Source organism: Bombina bombina, chromosome 7, assembly GCF_027579735.1.
Source record: "Bombina bombina isolate aBomBom1 chromosome 7, aBomBom1.pri, whole genome shotgun sequence".
Lineage (NCBI taxonomy): Eukaryota > Metazoa > Chordata > Amphibia > Anura > Bombinatoridae > Bombina > Bombina bombina.
The window spans coordinates 390,514,552-390,536,760 of NC_069505.1; positions in this window are offsets into that span (position 1 = coordinate 390,514,552).

Sequence of the window (22,209 nt, forward strand, 5' to 3'; positions counted from 1 at the left end):
CGCTCATGCAAAAGCTTTTTAATTTCAACTTGTAATATCCACGCTACCCAACACATGCAAAAAGCTTACATTGAGCAAAGTTAAAGGGACAGTCTACACCAGAATTTTTATTGTTTTAAAGGATAGATAATCCCTTTATTACCCATTCCCCAGTTTTGCATAACCAGCACAGTTATATTAATATACTTTTAACCTCTGTGATTATCTTGTATCTAAGCCTCTGCAAACTGTCCCTTTATTTCAGTTCTTTTGACAGACTTGCAGTTTAGCCAATCAGTGCCTGCTCCCAGATAACTTCACATGCACGAGCACAGTGTTATCTATATGAAACACACCCTCTAGTGGTGAAAAACTGTTAAAATGCATTCTGAAAAGAGGTGGCCTTCAAGGTCTAAGAAATTAGTATATGAACCTTCTAGGTTAAGCTTTCAACTAAGATTACCAAGAGAACAAAGCAAAATTGGTGATAAAAATAAATTGGAAAATTGTTTAAAATTACATGCTCTATCTGAATCATGAAAGTTTATTTTGGCCCAGACTGCCCATTTAACGCGGGAGCGCTAATTTGGCCCCACTCAAAACCTAGCCCTGTTGGATCCAAGTGGATATCTGAAAATTCACCCATACAATGCACTGACAACATCAGTGATCACATTTCATCTTATCGCAAGTTATTAAATGAATATTAAAGGGACAGTCAACACAAAAATGTATTTAATACCCATTCCCCAGCTTTGCAAAACCAACATGGTTATATTAAAGGGGCAGTTAAGTCAAAATTAAACTTTCATGATTTGGATAGAGCATGCAATTTTAAACAACTTTCCAATTTAATTCTGTTATCAAATTTGCTTTGTTCTCTTGGTATCTTTCATTAAAGAGTAAAACTAGGTAGGCTCATAAGAGCTCAGGAGTGTGCATGTGTCTTTACTACTTTGCAACATTATTTGTAGCTTTGTTATACAATGTTGCAAAACTGCTGCCATAGAGTACTATAGACACGTGCACACTCCTGAGCTCTTATGAGTTCTTATGAGCCTACCTAGTTTTACTTGTTAATAAAAGATACCAAGAGATCAAAGCAAATTTGATAACCAAAGTAAATTGGAAAGTTGTTTAAAATTGCCTGCTCTATCCAAATCATGAAAATTTAATTTTGACTATACTGTCCCTTTAACATACTTTATAACCATTAAACCTCTAAATTTCTGTCTGTTTCTAAGTGCTCTTCATACTCCCTTAGCTACAGGGATTGCTACAGAAGGAAGAGGTTCACCTACTGGAGCCTGGTCGTAGGTCCAGGGCGCATAGCAGACGGCGAGATACCAGCCCAGCAGCGGTGGTTCATAGAGACTGCGTTACTTATGGTGGCTACGCAGTAGTTATAGTGTCTACGGTGCTGCTGCTCCTTTGGGTAGCGCTAGGAGCATCCTTTTCTACGGTCCAACTTCAAGCCAGCCTGGAGGCAACCGTAACACCACTCTCTGCAGATTTGCGGCCAATCGGGCGCTAGCAGGGGGTGTCAATGCGATCGGGCTGATTGCTGTCCGCCACTCAGAGGCGGCGGACTAGTTAAGGAGCAGTGGTCTTAAGACTGCTGCTTCTTAACTGCTGTTTCCGGCTAACCTGAAGGCTCGCACGGAAACAGGGGGATGAGGGGCCATTCAGACCATGATCATTCGGCCCCATTGAGTTCAACAGCCAAAGGCACTTGATAAATGCTCAGGAGCTACAGACTGGCTGATAACATATATGGGCTATACTTGAAAAACAAGATGGTGTAGCCCGTGCCAACAACAGCAACATCCCTTCTGATGACAATGAATCCACATCAAGTAGTAAATTATACTGAATATGCTATTCTTATCAATATTTAAATTTAAAAACAAAAATAAAAAGTATCTATAAATATAACCAGTTGTGAAATCAATAGATATCTATATCAATGTATACCTTTCAGTAAATGACCTTGAAAATTATTTTTATAAAAAAAAAAAAAGCCAAACTATCAAATTGGAAAACACACACGTACTCAATTGACCCCATTAACCCTATAATCCCCCTATGAAAAAAAATCACTAACTGATGTGATGTTGCATGCTGGTCATGTTGTCAATGTTTATAAATGGCTGTGGAGGCAATAGGAATGTAATTTAAGGTAAAAAGAGAACAAATCCAAAATTTTAGATTTGTGCTGTTGTTTTGTTTGGTGCAGTTCTGGCGTTTGTTGATCGACAGCGATTATTGATAGCTCAGGGTGCCGTTGTATGGAGAGAGACACAGAGAGGGGGAAAAGGATAGAGACAGAGAGAGAGACAGAGAGAGAGAGACAGAGGGGTCTATCTATCAAGCTCTGATGCAATGCTGAATACGGAGAGCGTATTGCTCTCCGTATTCAACGATGTCTTGCGGACCTGATCCGCACTGTTGGATCAGGTCTGGAAGACATTTGTTAAATTGGCCTCAGAGGGTCAATTTATTAATGTGCGAGTGGACATGATACGATGTAATGTATCATGTTCGCTGCACATCGATAAATGCTGACAGCATACGCTGTCGGCATTTATCATTGCACCAGCAGTTCTTGTGAACTGCTGGTGCAATTCCGCCCATGTAGATTTGCGGCCAATCAGCCGCTAGCAGGGGGTGTCAATCAACTCGATCGTATTCGCCGGGAAACACGGGGCATCAAGCTCCGTGCGAAGCTTGATAAATTGACCCCAGAGAGAGAGAAAGAGGGAGAAAAAGCGAGAGACAGAGAGAGAGAGACAGAGAGGGGGAAAAGAGAGAGACAGAGAGAGACAGAGAGGGGGAAAAAAGAGAGACAGAGGGAGAGACAGAGAGGGAGAGAAAGAGAGACAGAGAAATGTCTACATTAAAGGGACAGGAAACCTCAAAATTTTCTTTCATTATTCGCAAAGAACATACAATTTTTAACAACTTACCAACTTACTTCTATTGTAAAATTTGCTTCATTTTCTTGTTATCCTTTACTGAAGGAACAGCATTGCCCTAATGGCAGCTAGCTGAACACATCTAGGGAGCCAATCACAGGAGACACATGTGTGCAGGCACCAATTAGCAGCTAGCTTCCACTAGTGTATGATATGTGCGTATTCTTTTTCAACAAGGGATACCAAGAGAACAAAGCACATTTGAAAATAGAAGTGAATTTAAAAGTATCTTTAAATTATATGCTATATCTGAATCATGCAAGTTTGACTTTCTATCACTTTTAATGACTGTAGCTTATGACTCGCAGAAATTAACCTTTTGCAGGGATTAAACACATGAAGCATGAATCTCTAAAGCTCTTGTGATTGGCTCCCTAGATGTGTTCAGACTGGCAAGATGAACAAGTTTTGTCAGTAAGGCGGCAGGTTTCCAGTATTCAACTAAACAGTCCAGTATTTGAGCAGGCTGTCCAGTAAAATTATCACAAAAATACTGGAATTCACTAATACAGTAAACAGAGCAATTAAGCCTTGAGTGTGAACTAAATAATTATCAACAAACTTATTATCAAAATAAATTAATTAAACTGTTATAGTTCTTCATAAAATCACAAGGAAATGTTCCACATATGCTATTAAATCTTTAAAAAGAATAGCCAGCATGTTCCAGGTCAGGATATACTCATTTCTTTGTGGACTATATTAATCCTTGTATAAATCCTTCCTGTGCAACTGTCGTCGTGAAAATTTCCCCCAAAATAAGCAGAAACCAATTACAAACACAACAGAGCAACCGGATTCAAAGTTAAAAAGTAAATATTTATTTTAAACTGACACATGAATAAATTCACTTACTAGATAAAAACAACGTCAACCTCATCAAAGGCTGTATCTATCAAACAGTCCGCACACAGGATCAGAGATGAAGGGAATGCAGTGAAAGGTCCTCAAGGGATATTGGACTTCAACGGTAATAGCACCTCCCACTCCTTGCGACTCTGACTGTGTTCACTTTGTGTAGTGCAGTTCTGCTACCTATGCGTTTTGTCTGTCTTTGGTGCAGATTTTCTCAAGGGTCACCCCAGATCATCACCAATCCTTCACCAAATGTCACAGTGAGTGTGAGACACTGTGGCTTGTAGACCTCTCCAGGGGTCTATTTATTATAGTGTGGTCGGACATGATACGATGTAGTGTATCATGTCTGCCGCACATCGATAAATGCTGACAGCATACATTGTCGGTATTTATCATGGCAGCAGCAGTTCTTCTGAACTGCTGGTGCAATACCACCCCTTGCAGATTCATGGCCAATCGGCCGCTAGCAGGGGGTGTCAATCAACCAGATCGTATTCGATCGGGTTGATTTCTGTCCGCCGCCTCAGAGCAGGAGGACAGGTTATGGAGCATCTGTCTTTAGAAGGCTCACCGGAAACAAGGGGCAAGCGCTAACAAGAGAATGAAGCATATTTGATAATAAAAGTAAATTTGAAAGTTGTTTAAAATTGTGTGTTCTGTCTAAATCATGAAGTACATTTTTGGGGTTTCCTGTCCCTTTAAGTCCGGTCACGACCATTTGTTGCGTTTGGAGCACTTTGTAGCCCCTCTCCTGCACTTATCAAACAGCGCTGGTGACCAAGTGGTCTGGAATCACCAGGGGAATCTGGGAATAAATTGTGATGTCACCAAGCCCTGGAAACCTGGAAGTGATGGGTACATATACAGAGCTTAAATAGACAGTGTGCTTTAAAGGGACAGTCTACACTAAAATTGTTATTATTTAAAAAGATAGATAATGCCTTACTACCCATTCCCCAGCTTTGCACAACCAACATTGATATATTAATATACTTTATAACTTTTAAACGTCTAAATTTCTGCCTGTTTCTAAGCCACTATAGGCAGCCTCTTAATCACATGATTTTGTATTTGCTTTACACAGCAGGGGCCTGCTAGTACAACACAGTACTAAATGCAAGTCAATAGATAATAAATAAAAAGTCATGCGATCAGGGGGCAGTCTGCAGAGGCTTAGCTTCAAGGTAATCACAGAGGTAAAAAAGTATATTAAAGGGACACTGAACCCAAATGTATTCTTTCGTGATTCAGATAGAGCAGCAATTTTAAGCATCTTTGTAATTTACTCCAATTATCACATTTTCTTTATTCTCTTGGTATCTTTATTTGAAAGTAAGTTTAGATGCCGGCCCATTTTTGGTGAACAACCTGGGTTATTCTTGCTGATCTGAATCACAAAAGAAAAAAATTGGGTTCTGTGTCCCTTTAATATAACCGTGTTGGTTATGCAAAACTGGGGAATGGGTAATACAGGGATTATCTATCTTTTAAAACAATAAATATTCTATTGTAGTCTGTCCCTTTAAAATTGGTTTCCATTTACTAGTTATACTAGCTGCAGAATTTAAAGAGTTTGCTCAAAGATCAATATTTCGAGAGAATAATAGAAAATAAACATTTTAGCACCTCTCTGCCACACACCCCACTCGGAATGTGATTTTATCTAAACATTCTTGTTTGCATAGCTACTGAAAATTTCAGTGCAGGTGGGGATACAACAGGTAAAATCAGCTATTTCAAATGTCAAAATAAAGGTAAATGATCAATTTGTAAACAACTTAATACACTACAGAAGGTAGAATGGATCAATGGGAACACATTAAATGGAAGAAAAAAAGTTACATTACACTGGTTTTATGTCCCTTTAATACAGGGGCGAGGTAATGGAGAGGGGGGGGATTAATTTAACAGAATTTTTTTTAATGCTTAGTTGAAATTCAGATTAAGCGTTATTGCGTTGTCTATTTATGATGCACGTGTTAATAATGAATTTCTTCTGTATTTCATGGTCCTATCTATCTATCTATCTATCTATCTATCTATCTATCTATTTATCTTATATCTATGTATCTATCGATCAATCAATCTATCTGTATGTCTGTCTGTCTATCTATCTAGGGGCCTTTTGCGGGGCATTGTCCCAAAGTAATCAGCTCTTTTACCTGTAATCTAATCCCCCTATACCGCCGCCACCTATATTAAATATATTAACCCCTAATCTAATCCCTCTACACCGCAGCCACCTATATTAAATATATTAACCCCTAATCTAATCCCCCTACACCGCCGCCACCTATATTAAATATATTAACCCCTAATCTGACCCCCCTACACCGCCGCCACCTATATTAACTATATTAACCCTAATTATATTAGGATTAATATAGTTAATATAGTTATTATATTATATATATTAACTGTATTAACCCTATCTAACTCTAACACCCCTAACTTAATTATTATTAAAATAAATTAAACCGCCACTTCCGGACCCCGCCGCCAGCTACATATGTCTTACCCCCTAATCTGACCCCCCTACACTGCCGCCAGCTACATTAAATGTTTTACCCCCTAATGTGAGCCCCCTACCCTGCCGCCACCTACATTAACTATATTACCCCTTAATATGATCCCCCTACACCACAGCCACCTATTTAAACTATATTACCCCCTAATATGATCCCCCTACACCGCCGCCACCTATTTAAACTATATTAACCCCTAATATGATCCCCCTACATCGCCGCCACCTATTTAAACTATATTAACCCCTAATGTGAGCCCCCTACACCGCCGCCACCTATATTATATGTACTACCCCCTAATCTGACCCCCTTACACCGCCGCAACCTATATTAAAAGTATTAACCCCTAATCTAATCCCCTTATACTGCCGCCACCTATATTAAATTTATTAACCCCTAAAATACTAAAATTCCCCTACCACTAAACCTAAGTCTAACCCTACAAATAGTCCTGAAAAGGGCCTTTTGCGTGGCATTGCCCCAAAGTAACCAGTTCTATTACCAGCCCTTAAAAGGGCCTTTTGCGGGGCATTGTCCCAAAGTAATCAGCTCTTTTACCTGTAATCTAATCCCCCTATACCGCCGCCACCTATATTAAATATATTAACCCCTAATCTAATCCCTCTACACCGCAGCCACCTATATTAAATATATTAACCCCTAATCTAATCCCCCTACACCGCCGCCACCTATATTAAATATATTAACCCCTAATCTGACCCCCCTACACCGCCGCCACCTATATTAACTATATTAACCCTAATTATATTAGAATTAATATAGTTAATATAGTTATTATATTATATATATTAACTGTATTAACCCTATCTAACTCTAACACCCCTAACTTAATTATTATTAAAATAAATCTAAATAATATTAACCCCTTAAGGACCAGCGACGTACCCTGTATGTCGCTGGCCTTTTTTTGGGACTTGATTGTTTTATAGCACGGTCTTGCCACCAGCGTTAAGACTGCTCTATTCCACAAAACCTGCTGGAGGGAGTGCATTAATAGTGTGTTCTTGCTAGACTTGTGCTATTATGTCCTGAAAAAACCCTTAACAACCAGTAACATACAGGGTACATTGTGGTCATTAAAGGGTTAATAATATTAACTAAATTATTCCTGTAATTCTATTGGCTATTCTAATCAGCCAATATAATTACAGTAGCTCTTATTCTATTGGCTATTCAAATCAGCCAAAAGAATTAAAGTAGCTCGCATCTGATTGGCTGATTTGAATTTGAAGGCTCAAATCAGCCAATAGGAATTCAAGGGACGCCATTTTTAATTGCGTACCTTGAATTCCTATTCAGTGTACGGCGGCGATCGTATGAAGAGGATCCTCCACGCTCCGGCTCCGGTCATCAGTTCCAGCGTCGCCAATCTTCAGTTCCAGATGGACGGTCTTCAGCTCCGCGGTCATCGGTCTTCAACTTCTCTGCTCCGCGCCGGCTGGATCCTGGAAGAAGAAGAGGTCGCCGCCTGGAACAGGACCTTCTCCGCCGGTCTTCAGGACAGGTAAGGAGCACTTGGGGGTTAGACTTAGGTTTTTTTAATGGGGGATTGGGTTGGTTAGAGTAGGGGTATGTGGGTGGTGGGTTGTAATGGGGGGGTTGTTCTTTTTTTTACAGCTAAAAGAGCTGATTACTTTGGGGCAATGCCCCACAAAAGGCCCTTTTAAGGGCTGGTAATAGAGCTGATTACTTTTGTATTTTAGATTAGGGTAGGGAAATTTTTTAATTTAGGGGGACTTTGTTATTTTATTAGGGGGCTTAGAATAGGTGTAATTAGCTTAAAATTATTGTAATCTTTTTTTTATTTTTTGTAATTTAGTGTTTGTTTTTGTAATTTAGTTTAGTGTATTTAATTGTATTTTAGTTTAGATATTTTTAGTTTATTTAATTAATTTATTGATAGTGTAGTTGTATTTGTAACTTAGATTAGGATTTATTTTACAGGTAAATTGGTAATTATTTTAACTAGGTAGCTATTAAATAGTTATTAACTATTTAATAGCTATTGTACCTAGTTAAAATAAATACCAAGTTACCTGTAAAATAAATATAAACCCTAAAATAGCTACAATGTAATTATTAATTATATTGTAGCTATCTTAGGGTTTATTTTATAGGTAAGTATTTAGTTTTAAATAGGAATAATTTAGTTAATATTATTAATATTATTTAGATTTATTTTAATAATAATTAAGTTAGGGGTGTTAGAGTTAGATAGGGTTAATATATTTAATATATATAATATAATAACTATCGCCTAGATTTAGAGTTCTGCGTTAGCCGTCAAAAGCAGCGTTAAGGGCTCCTAACGCTGCTTTTTACTACCCGCTGGTATTTAGAGTCAGCCAGGAAAGGGTCTAACGCTCGCTTAATGCATCCTTTTTCCATTACGCTTTGATATTTTTCTGATATTTTTCTGATTTTCCATTACGCTTTGACCACTAGGGGTCATCTATCAGAGCTAAGGGTTTATTAGCAGTAGGCGCTAAGTGTAATCTCCCACAAAGGGTCTAACGCTCACTTCAAAGCCACGACTTTTCCATACCGCAGATCCCCTTACGCCAATTGCGTAGCCTATCTTTTCAATGGGATCTTCCAAGCGCCGGTATTTAGATTCTTGGCTGAAGTGAGCGGTACACCCTCTACCGACAAGACTCCATCCGCAGAAAAAAGTCAGTAGTTAAGAGCTTTCTGGGCTAACGCCGGTTTATAAAGCTCTTAACTACTGTGCTCTAAAGTACACTAACACCCATAAACTACCTATGTACCCCTAAACCGAGGTCCCCCCACATCGCCGCCACTCTAATACATTTTTTTAACCCCTAATCTGCCGACCGCACACCGCCGCCACCTACATTATCCATATGTACCCCTAATCTGCTGCCCCTAACATCGCCGACACCTACATAATATTTATTAAACTCTAACCTGCCCCCCCAATGTTGCCGCTACCTACCTACACTTATTAACCCCTAATCTGCCGACCGGACCTCGCCACTACTCTAATAAATGTATTAACCCCTAAACCGCCTCACTCCCGCCTCAAAAACTCTATAATAAATATTATTAACCCCTAATCTGCCCTCCCTAACATCGCCGACACCTAACTTCAAGTATTAACCCCTAATCTGCCGACCGGACCTCGCCGCTACTCTAATAAATGTATTAACCCCTAAAGCTAAGTCTAACCCTAACACCCCCCTAAGTTAAATATAATTTTAATCTAACGAAATAAATTAAATATTATTAACTAAAGTCTTCCTATTTAAAACTAAATACTTACCTGTAAAATAAACCCTAATATAGCTACAATATAACAAATAATTATAGTCTCGCTATTTTAGGATTTATATTTATTTTACAGGCAACTTTGTATTTATTTTAACTAGGTACAATAGCTATTAAATAGTTATTTACTATTTAATAGCTACCTAGTTAAAATAATTAAAAAATTACCTGTAAAATAAATCCTAACCTAAGTTACAATTAAACCTAACACTACACTATCAATAAATAAATTAAATCAATTAACTACAAGTACCTACAATTAAATAAACTAAACTAAATTACAAAAAAAACCCCACTAAATTACAAAAAATAAAAAAAGATTAAAAGAATTTTAAGCTAATTACACCTACTCTAAGCCCCCTAATAAAATAACAAAGCCCCCCAAAATAAAAAAATTCCCTACCCTAATCTAAATTAAAATAGTTAACAGCTCTATTACCTTACCAGCCCTTAAAAGGGCTTTTTGCGGGGCATGCCCCAAAGAAATCAGCTCTTTTGCCTGTAAAAAAAACACAATACCACCCCCCAACATTACAATCCACCACCCACATACCCCTACTCTAACCCAAACCCCCCTTAAATAAACCTAACACTACCCCCCTGAAGATCTCCCTACCTTGAGTCGTCTTCACCCAACCGGGCCGAACTCTTCATCCGATGGACCAAAAAAAGACATCCGGAGCGGGAGAAGTCTTCATCCTATCCGGGCAGAAGAGGACATCCAGACCGGCAGACATCTTCATCCAAGCGGCATCTTCTATCATTATCCATCCGACGAGGAGCGGTTCCATCTTCAAGACCTCCGGCGCGGAACATCCTTCTTCAACGACGACTACCCGACGAATGAAGGTTCCTTTAAGTGACGTCATCCAAGATGGCGTCCCTCGAATTCCGATTGGCTGATAGGATTCTATAAGCCAATCGGAATTAAGGTAGGAAAAATCTGATTGGCCGATTGAATCAGCCAATCAGATTCAAGTTCAACCTGATTGGCTGATCCAATCAGCCAATCAGATTGAGCTTGCATTCTATTGGCTGATCGGAACAGCCAATAGAATGCAAGCTCAATCTGATTGGCTGATTGGATCAGCCAATCGGGTTGAACTTGAATCTGATTGGCTGATTCAATCAGCCAATCAGATTTTTCCTACCTTAATTCCAATTGGCTGATAGAATCCTATCAGCCAATCGGAATTCGAGGGACGCCATCTTCGATGACGTCACTTAAAGGAACCTTCATTCGTCGGGTAGTCGTCGTTGAAGAAGGATGTTCCGCGCCGGAGGTCTTGAAGATGGAGCCGCTCCTCGTCGGATGGATGAAGATAGAAGATGCCGCTTGGATGAAGATGTCTGCCGGTCTGGATGTCCTCTTCTGCCCGGATAGGATGAAGACTTCTCCCGCTCCGGATGTCTTCTTTTGGTCCATCGGATGAAGAGTTCGGCCCGGTTGGGTGAAGACGACTCAAGGTAGGGAGATCTTCAGGGAGCCCAAACTGCCCCATTGTTTCCTATGGGGATATCGTGCACGAGCACGTTTTTCAAGCTAGCCGCTACCGTAAACAACGCTGGTATTGAGAGTTGAAGTTGCGGTAAATATGCCTGTACGCTCCCTTTTTGGAGCCTAACGCAGCCCTTCAGAGAACTGTAAATACCAGCGTTGTTTAGAAGCAGTGCTAGAAAAAAAACACGCGTAGCTAACGCACCCCTTTGGACGCAAAACTCTAAATCTAGGCATAAATTAACTATATAATTATATTAGGGTTAAGGTGGCGGCGGGGTAGGGGGCTCACATTAGGGGGTAATAATTTTAATATAGATGGGGGCGGTGTAGGGGGATTACATTAGGGGTTAATAATTTTAATGTAGGTGGCGGCAGTGTAGGGGGATCACATTAGGGGGTTAGACATTTAATGTAGGTGGCGGCGGGGTTCGGGAGCGGCGGTTTAGAGGTTAAACACTTTATTAGGGATTGCGGCGGGGGATCGCAGTTGACAGGTAGATAGACATTGCGCATGCGTTAGGTGTTAGGTTTTATTTTGCAGCCAGTTTAGGGAGCTATGGGGCTCCAATACTCAGCGTAAGGCTTACTACGCCTGCAATTTGTGGTGAGGTTAAAATGGAGTAGGCTTTCTCCATTTTCACCACGTAAGTCCTTACGCTGTATATTGGATACCAAACTGCGCAGGGTTTGGTATACCTGTCTATGGGCCAAAAAACTACGGCCGAAGGCAGAAATATACGAGCGTAACTTCTATGTTACGCTGTATATGTGATACCAAACCCGCACAATATTTGGCATCGCCGGCTTTTGCGGGTGACAATTGATATCGGATCGCGGCCCTAATATTTATCTATTATCTATCCTCAAAATCATTATACAGAGCAAAATGTATATTTTTACACTTGCTTACTTCTGGGTCACCTTTTGGGGGGGTCCCAAAAATATGTTGCATTAGGGTCGTCTGTTGAGTAGGTCCTTTACTGTAGGTAAATATTCACCAACCTCTCTGGATAATGAAGAGAAGGTGAATTTTACAAAGGTAAAGTTAGGAAAAATAGACAATGTAAATAATGTACGCACACTGCATTTCCCCCCTGAGATTAAAGGGACAGTCAACACTACAATTGTTATTGTTTTAAAATATAGATAATCCCTTTACTACCCATTCCCCAGCTTTGCACAACCAACATTGTTATTTATTTTTAATATACTTTATAACATTTAAACCTTTAAATGTCTGCCTTTTACTAAAACACTATAGACAGACTCTTATCACATGCTTTTTTATTTGCTTTTCCCAACAGGAGACAGTGAGTTTAAGTGGGCCATATAGATAACAATGTGCTCATGCCCGTGTAGTTATTTAAGAGTAAGCACAACACAGCATTAATTGGCTAAAATGCAGATGCTTAGATACAAGGTAATCACAGAGGTAAAAAAAGTGTATTAATATAACTGTGTTGGTTATGCAAAACTGGGGAATGGGCAATAAAGGGATTATCTATCTTTTAAAACAATAAAATTCTGGCGTAGACTCTCCCTTTAAGGGTACATTCATGGTTACAAATAAAATTCTATTTTATTTATTTTTTTAAATCCTTGCAAAGGTGTTACATTTGTTGCACTTCAGATAATGATACAGCTAGTGAGCCTATCAGAAGCCAAAATAAATGCATATGACCAATCATTAGTCTTATCCTCATCTAGATCAGAACAGGGGGTTCAGCTTTGATTATTTGTTTAACCCTTTTGAAAAAGTTAAACACATGGCAAAATAGAGGAATTGGTTTAAACATGTAATGCAGTATCTAAAAAAAAGAGTATTCTCTTTTAAATAATCATTCTATGTGAGATTCAGTACCGCGTTTATTGTTATTCTGTTTTCCTGTAAACAATTTATTTTATTTGAAGGTACTTGGCACTTTCCTATCTCTAGTGTGTGTTATTAGGAAAATAAATAAATTGTAAATCTAGAAAAATTAGATCCAAGATTGGATTTTATTTAATTGTGTGCTAATTATTGTTAATAATTATTTTATCTTGGCGTTTTACTCTTGTAATATAATCCTATTAGAACTTTGACCCGACTCACTTTAACAGATTTATTTTGACTTATTTTACATTTATATTGAAGAGTATTAGATTAGATGTCTTTAAAATATTTATACTTAGCTATTTTTATACTAAATCCTCTTTATGAATACAATTCCCTCCCCAGTGCAATAAACTTCAACCAAATGTCTCTGTACTGCAATAAAAAATACCCAAAATTAATCTAGCTCAATAAACTCTAACAGCAATGTCCCCCTGACATTGTGGTTCAATAGATGTTGGAAGAATTGAGCGGGTGATCAAATATAAGGTTTCCTGGGGTATTATCAAGAAAACTGATTGTGGGGTCCTGTAAAAGGTTCTCTTTGGCATTATCAAGAAGAGTGAGGTTGGAGTCATGTAGAAGGTTATCTTGGGCATTATCAAGAAGAGTGAGGTTGGGGTCATGAAGAAGGATCTCTTGGGTGTTATCAAGAAGACTGAGGTTGAGGTTATGTAGAATGTTCTCTTGGGAATTATCAAGAACAATTGGTTTGGGGTAATGTAGAAGGTTCTCTTGGTTGCTAACAAGAAGGCTGAGGTTGGGGTTCATGTAGAAGGATATCTTGGGAGTTAGAAAGAAGACTAAGGTTGGGGTCATGTTGTAGGTTCCCTTGGCTGTTGTTAAGAAGTTGATGTTATATCTCATGTAGGACTCTCTCTTTGAGTGATGGTGAGGAGATTGTGGTGAGTCCGCATGTAGGGGTTTCCTTTGGGTGTGAAAGAAGTTTGAGCTCAGAGTTATGTAGAAATCTATTTGATGTTTACAAGAACATTTTATCCTACTTGCCGACTGCTGTCTCCATCTACTCAGCTTTTTTTTTTTAAACTATAGTGGTTCACTTCGAGTCTCTGCTATTGAGATAAAAGCCATTGATAGCTAAACTTTATAGTTTATCCCTTCACCTCTGTCACAGAGTGGAGGACGATATGGCTATAGTAGAGCAGGACTGCACTGCTATAGTAGCGTAGGACCATACAGCTATAGTATTGCAGGACTGTACAGCTATAGTAGCACAGGACTGTATAGCTATAGTAGTACAGGACCATACAGACGATATGTCTATAGTAGAGCAGGACCGCACTGCTATAGTAGCGTAGGACCATACAGCTATATTATTGCAGGACTGTACAGCTATAGTAGCGCAGGACTGTATAGCTTTAGTAGTACAGGACCATACAGCTATAGTAGTGCAGGACCGTACAGGTATAGTAGCACAGGACCATACAGCTATAGCAGCACAGGACTACACAGCTATAGTAGTGAAGGACCATGCCGCTATAGTAGTGCAGGACCGTACAGATATAGTAGCGCAAGACCTTACAGCTTTAGTAGCGCTGGACCACACAGCTAAAGTAGCTCAAGACCGTACATCTCTAGTAGCGCATGACCATTCAGCTGTAGTACTGCAGGACTACATCGCTATAGTAGTGCAGGACTGTAAAGCTATAGTAGCACAGGACGGTACAGATATAGTAGAGCAGGACCATACAGCTTTAGTAGCTCAGGTATAGAAGGTCAGGACTGTACAGCTATAGATGACTTGCGTTCTATAAAGAAACAAAAAGAAGAGGCGCTCTGGTGCAGATAATCCTTGGATACAAATGGATATATGCTAAAGTTCAGAGTAATACTCACAAGGATGTTTGCACATGCAGTGCAATAATATGTGAGCCGAAGCTTCAGAGCCGCTCGGCTGACTCGCTAAGGGTAAAATCAGCTGTTTTCTCGGTAATCAATTAGCCAACGATTCCAAAGGATTGGGGAAAAAAATTACCTATAACAGAAAATAGATACCGCCCTTGGTGCAGATTATCCCAGACACAGAACATACACACGGCGAATGTCGAATAGTTTGTACTCACAAGCGGAGTTTCACAAGCAGTGCAATATCAGGCGTGCCGAATCTTTCAAGAGCCGTTCGGCTGGCTCCCTGAGACCTGTACAGCTGCTCCTTATTGAACCAGGATCACTGGAAATGTAGTGGGGGATAGAAGTAGCTATGCCACTAGAAGTTAGTCCATACAAGGGATGAATAAGGCAACCTGTTATTGCACTGCATGTGCAAACATCCTTGTGAGTATTACTCTGAACTTTAGCATATATCCATTTGTATCCAAGGATTATTTGCACCAGAGCGCCTCTTCTTTTTGTTTCTTTATAGAACGCAAGTCATCTTTTTTCCAATATTTCTGGAGGGAGCAGATATCGTTTGGGACACCATTCCGGATTGGACACAACTTTATATTGGGACATTCACTTGCCTTAATGGATGTTTATTTCTCCACCATATGATTGTGGTGACTATATTTAATGTTATGTTATTGTATTTATAATTTTATAATTTACATCCGTTGTTTTTTGCCAGACATATACCTTAAGATTAAACTATAATTTTTACTGCCAACTGATTGGCTGAATACTTTTTAGACTTATTCCACAAAATAGCATAAACTAGGTGCACCTTATTCCTGGACTTACTACTCAGAACAAGTAGAGTCCCATTTGTTTTTCTGTACAGCTATAGTAGCACAGGACCGTAAAGCTATAGTAGCACAGGGCCATACAACTATAGTAGCGCAGAACTATACAGCTATAGTAGCACAGGACCACAAAGCTTTAATAGAGCAGGACCATACAGCTATAGTAGCGCAGGTCCATACATCTATAGTTGAACATACAGCTATAGTGGCTAAGGACCGTACAGCTATAATAGTACAGGACCATACAGCTATAGTAGCACAGGACCATACAGCTATAGTAGTGCAGGACCATACAGCTATAGTAGTGCAGGACCATACAGCTATAGTAGTGCAGGACCATACAGCTATAGTAGTGCAGGACCATACAGCTATAGTAGTGCAGGACCATACAGCTATAGTAGTGCAGGACCATACAGCTATAGTAGCGCAGGACCACACAGCTATAGTAGCAAGGGACCATACAGCTATAGTAGCACGGGACCATACAGCTATAGTAGCAAGGGACCATACAGCTATAGTAGCAAGGGACCATACAGCTATAGTAGCACAGGACCATACAGCTATATTAGTGTAGGATCATACAGCTATAGTAGCAAGAGACCATACAGCTTTATTAGCGCAGGACCATACAGCTATAGTAGCAAGGGACCATACAGCTATAGTAGTAGCACAGGAACATACAGCTATATTAGCGCAGGACCATACAGCTATATTAGCGCAGGACCATACAGCTATATTAGCGCAGGACCATACAGCTATAGTAGTACAGGACCATACAGCTATAGTAGCACAGGACCATACAGCTATAGTAGCAAAGGACCATACAGCTATAGTAGCACAGGACCATACAGCTATATTAGAGCAGGACCATACAGCTATAGTAGCAAGGGACCATACAGCTATAGTAGCACAGTATCATACACCTATATTAGCGCAGGACCACACAGCTATAGTAGCAAGGGACCATACAGCTATAGTAGCACAGGACCATACAGCTATATTAGCGCAGGACCATACAGCTATAGTAGCAAGGGACCATACAGCTATAGTAGCACAGGACCATACAGATATATTAGCGCAGGACCATACAGCTATAGTAGCAAATGACCATACAGCTACAGTAGCGCAGGATCATACAGCTATAGTAGCACAGGACCATACAGCTATAGTAGCGCAGGATAATACAGCTATAGTAGTGCAGGACCGTACAGGTATAGTAGCACAGGACCATACAGCTATAGCAGCACAGGACTACACAGCTATAGTAGTGAAGGACCATGCCGCTATAGTAGTGCAGGACCGTACAGATATAGTAGCGCAAGACCTTACAGCTTTAGTAGCGCTGGACCACACAGCTAAAGTAGCTCAAGACCGTACATCTCTAGTAGCGCATGACCATTCAGCTGTAGTACTGCAGGACTACATCGCTATAGTAGTGCAGAACTGTGAAGCTATAGTAGCACAGGACGGTACAGATATAGTAAAGCAGGACCATACAGCTTTAGTAGCTCAGGTATAGAAGGTCAGGACTGTACAGCTATAGTAGCACAGGACCGTAAAGCTATAGTAGCACAGGACCATACAACTATAGTAGCGCAGAACTATACAGCTATAGTAGCACAGGACCACAAAGCTTTAATAGAGCAGGACCATACAGCTATAGTAGCGCAGGTCCATACATCTATAGTTGAACATAAAGCTATAGTGGCTAAGGACCGTACAGCTATAATAGTACAGGACCATACAGCTATAGTAGTACAAGACCATACAGCTATATTAAAGCAGGACCATACAGCTATAGTAGCAAGGGACCATACAGCTATAGTAGCACAGTATCATACACCTATATTAGCGCAGGACCACACAGCTATAGTAGCAAGGGACCATACAGCTATAGTAGCACAGGACCATACAGCTATATTAGCGCAGGACCATACAGCTATATTAGTGCAGGACCATACAGCTATATTAGTGCAGGACCATACAGCTATAGTAGTACAGGACCATACAGCTATAGTAGCACAGGACCATACAGCTATAGTAGCAAAGGACCATACAGCTATAGTAGCACAGGACCATACAGCTATATTAGAGCAGGACCATACAGCTATAGTAGCAAGGGACCATACAGCTATAGTAGCACAGTATCATACACCTATATTAGCGCAGGACCACACAGCTATAGTAGCAAGGGACCATACAGCTATAGTAGCACAGGACCATACAGCTATATTAGCGCAGGACCATACAGCTATAGTAGCAAGGGACCATACAGCTATAGTAGCACAGGACCATACAGATATATTAGCGCAGGACCATACAGCTATAGTAGCAAATGACCATACAGCTATAGTAGCGCAGGATCATACAGCTATAGTAGCACAGGACCATACAGCTATAGTAGCGCAGGATAATACAGCTATAGTAGTACAGGACCATACAGCTATATTAACGCAGAACCATACAGCTATAGTAGCACAGGACCATACAGCTATATTAGCTCAGGACCAGCTATAGTAGCGCAGGATCATACAGCTATAGTAGCACAGGACAGTACAGCTATATTAGCTCAGGACCATACAGCTATATTAGAGCAGGACCATACAGCTATATTTATCGCAGAACTACACTGTAATAGTAGCACACGACCATTTATTTCACAATCTATAGCTATGTGCTCGTTTCTGTGTGCCTCTGCTATTGAGGTTAATGACAATGATAATGAAACTTCTTAGACTAGCCCAGTAGTGTACAGCTAAATAATAGTGCAGCACTAGAGTTTCCCATTGGCTGTACCACCCAACTTGTCTGAACATAGAAAAAAAACAGTGACTAGTCAAGGGGGCAGGCTGTAAGTAAGATAAATAGAAATATGGGGTTAAAAATATAAACAAATGGTTCAAGTGTAAAATATGTGGACATTATATACTTTTATATAAGTGATTTACAGGGCATAAAATCACAAAATGAAATTGCACTAATGTGTTTGTTTATTATATTATTGTACTATTACTTCTATATCTGAGACAGATACTCCTGAGAAACCACTACGGGAGAAAGTCTCTTGTCGACTGATCTAGATCTATCCTCTGAGACAGATCTGAATGTTCTCCATTCTATGGAAAATAGCAAAGGGAATGATGTCCATGAAAACCATCAGACCAATTCCCTCCATATAATGAGTCAGTTACTAAGGGTTGACAGAATAGTAAGTGATAGCAACACTAAGGAAATAAGAATGAAGGAAATGCAACAAACATTTCTAAATAGAGGCTATCCTCAAGCCTTAGTCAATAGACAACTAGCCAGTTTGAAAGAGAACATAACAGCAAAAAAGAAAGATACTAATGATGATAGATTGGTCCTGGTCACGCAATATATTCCTAATAGTGAGGAAATATCACTCATTGTAAGAAGACATTGGCACATATTGAAAGAATGTAATAAAGACATGGAGATCTTTAAAAATCCCCCACTCATGGAATACAGGGGGGTGAAAAACCTTAGGAACCAATTAACTAACACAGATGTAGGTTAGAAAAAGAAGGATAGCCAACTGTTTTCGGATAAAAAGAATCTAGGATGCTACCCCGGTTTGGGTTGTATGAGCTGTAGCTCCATAATTAAGGGAAAGTTCTTTTTCCATCCTAGAAAAGGTAAAAAATATGAAATTAAGGAATATTACACATGTGAATCTACATTTGTAGTGTATCTTATTAAATGTCCCTGTTCCCTGTTTTATGTTGTCCCGTTAGGGACAGTATGTGTCAACACCGTTCAAATATAAGGTGTAAGAAAACAGAAACCCTTGTTTCCAACATATTCTTAAAATGTGGACAACAAATCAGCCAATTGAGATGGCAAGTAATAGATAATGTAAATCCTCAAAGAAGTGGGGCTAACAGGGAAAAGCTTCTAAAAAGAAAGAAATGCTTTGGATACACAAGTTGGGGTGTATAACCCCTAAAGGCCTGAACAGGGAGTATGATTGGTCTGTTTTCCTGTAATCAACTCTAAGATAGACATAAGTACACAATTATAATCATGAAATTGATTATTAAAAATATCTAAATTAGGTAATTAAAAAATATGAACGTTATAATGTATACTAATGGAATTGTATTAGGGTATATATGAAGTGTAAGCGTTCTATTTTATTGCTGTGGTCAATATGTTTTTAATGTAATGTGAATATTCTATCAGTAGATGGCAGCAGTGCCACATTGTTTGGTGTTTGGCGCGAAACTGAATGATTTTAAAAGAGTGTAACAGAATACTTTGTAACTAGCATAAATAAGAGTTATTATACTCAAAACATCGCTTTTTTCCATGTCTGTACTTTAATAAAGTCTTAAAAGAAGAATTATAGTGCTGTGGACAACTACTTTGTTTGAGTAGATCTTGCTGCTGGCCAGACAGTAGACTGCAGAGAGAGGAAAAGGAATAAATCCTTGATTATCTGTTATCTGTTAGAAATCATCTACTGGATAGAGAATCTATTAAGGTCCTCAAAAATTCTTCCTTGTAGATGGAACAAGGGAACTCTACTCCAGACTCATTTCCCATCCATGGAAAAGAGGACTGGACAAGATCTCTTGAAAGAGAGTTTGCTCGAAGGAATGATGACACCTGAACCATATATTGTCCAGGAAAACACCCTTGCAATACCCCAAGACCCAAAAGTCTTTCTAGGATGATGACTCTTAGAAACCTGAGAAGATCCCAAATCATGGGAACAAAAAACCCCATCCTTTAGGTCTATGTTCGTTATGAACAGACCCTCTTGAACCAAAGGAGAATGGATACTACTTTGAAGGTCAGAACCTGAGAAAGTTGAAGTAATACCTAAATCCCCTTCCCAGACTGGGATTGAAACTAACACTCCCAGAGAGGAAGGTCTTGAACTCAGCTCAAGGAATGCCTCTCATCAAACCTGGATTGCAGATACTCTAGAAGGAGAAATCTGCCCTTGGGAGGAAATCTTAGGTTGGACTAAGTTAGGTTGGCTTCCAAGAGACATGACCCTCTTAAGCCAGAGGAAATTCTGCCATACCAAGTCCAAACAAGGTCTTATCCTTGAAAGGAAAAACCAGAAGCGAGGATTTGGAGGAAACCTAAAATATTGAACCTGCAAAAGTAGAATAATAAAGCCTAAGCTGTACCACTAAGCCCCAGGTAGGCTCTAAGATTTCAGCCATAATGCCCGGCGGGCTAGCACAGCAAGTCTAATAAGACAAGGCATTGTTCCAAATGAACAATTAAACCTCCAGCTTCTTATCCATGGATCCATAAGGCGCTAGCTAACCTCCACAGGGATTGAAGTTCTCTGAGCCATAGTAGAAAAGCTCCCTTCTACTAAGGATACCGTGCATTTTCAAGGAGTCAGCGACAGGAAAATCCTTTAAATGACGGGGACATTGAGAAAGGTATCCCTAGCTTCTCTTATTCCTGTGAAAATCCCCCTAGCACGTCTAGAACACTTCCTCATAGGAATGAAATCATAGAACTGATAAAGTTTACAAAACTTCCAAGGGTTGACAACGACAGTGGTATCGGTACCGTCCAAGTAGCTAAAACCTCCTTTAACAGCACACAAGGTATTAAAGCATGTATCTGAAGGAGACCACTTTAGCATCAGAAGAAGAAATTATACTGTCCAGATCTGAGATTTCCCCTCAGAAACTACCGGCAAATCCTCCTCACCAGACTTAGTAGAGGGCCAACCTCTGTAGCAGCATGTGGAACAGAAACCTTATTATCTGAAACTTTAAATGTTCTCTTGCATTTTTCCTGTAGGAAAGGAAAAAACAGACCAAGTTGCAGGTACTGCAGAAGATACCTGAACTGCAAATTCTGTATGCAAATGCATTCCTCCTGGAGATTAAGAGGAACCGCAGGACACTGCATGTGACGCCATAGAGGCTTGGGAAGTTTAAGGAGAAAGCTGTGGCATTACCTAAACAGCCTCAACCTGGGAGACATTGGGTTCAACAAGCAGCAATTTATCTCTTCATGAGAAATTTTTTAGCTAAGTAAACATCACATAACAGCAAAACAATTTAAGCTACAATACATAACAAAAACAAGAAAAATGACATTCCATGTCCTATGTCACGAGGAATAAAGTAATATGTTATGTAAGATTGTGCACTGTTAAATGATGGTCCCTGAGGACTCTTCTGCTTACAGCCTTAGACTAGCACTAAGCTAGTAATAACAGAGAAATAAAAAAACACCTCAGAGACTGAGATTTTAAGGGCTGCTTAGCAAACTACCTTCCGGGGTTAAGAAATAAATGAGTTATGATTGGCTAAAACTGCCGATTCCCTCCATGATCGCCCAAGTAGCTAATTCACGAGCTAGCAAAAGAGCTTAGGAATTGCTCTGTTAGGGGCTTCTTAGCAATTCACTATCAGGCAGTTCGACAAAAAAAGCAAAAGACTATCATACATTAAACTTGCTAACAGAGTATCCGCTGCTTCGATCG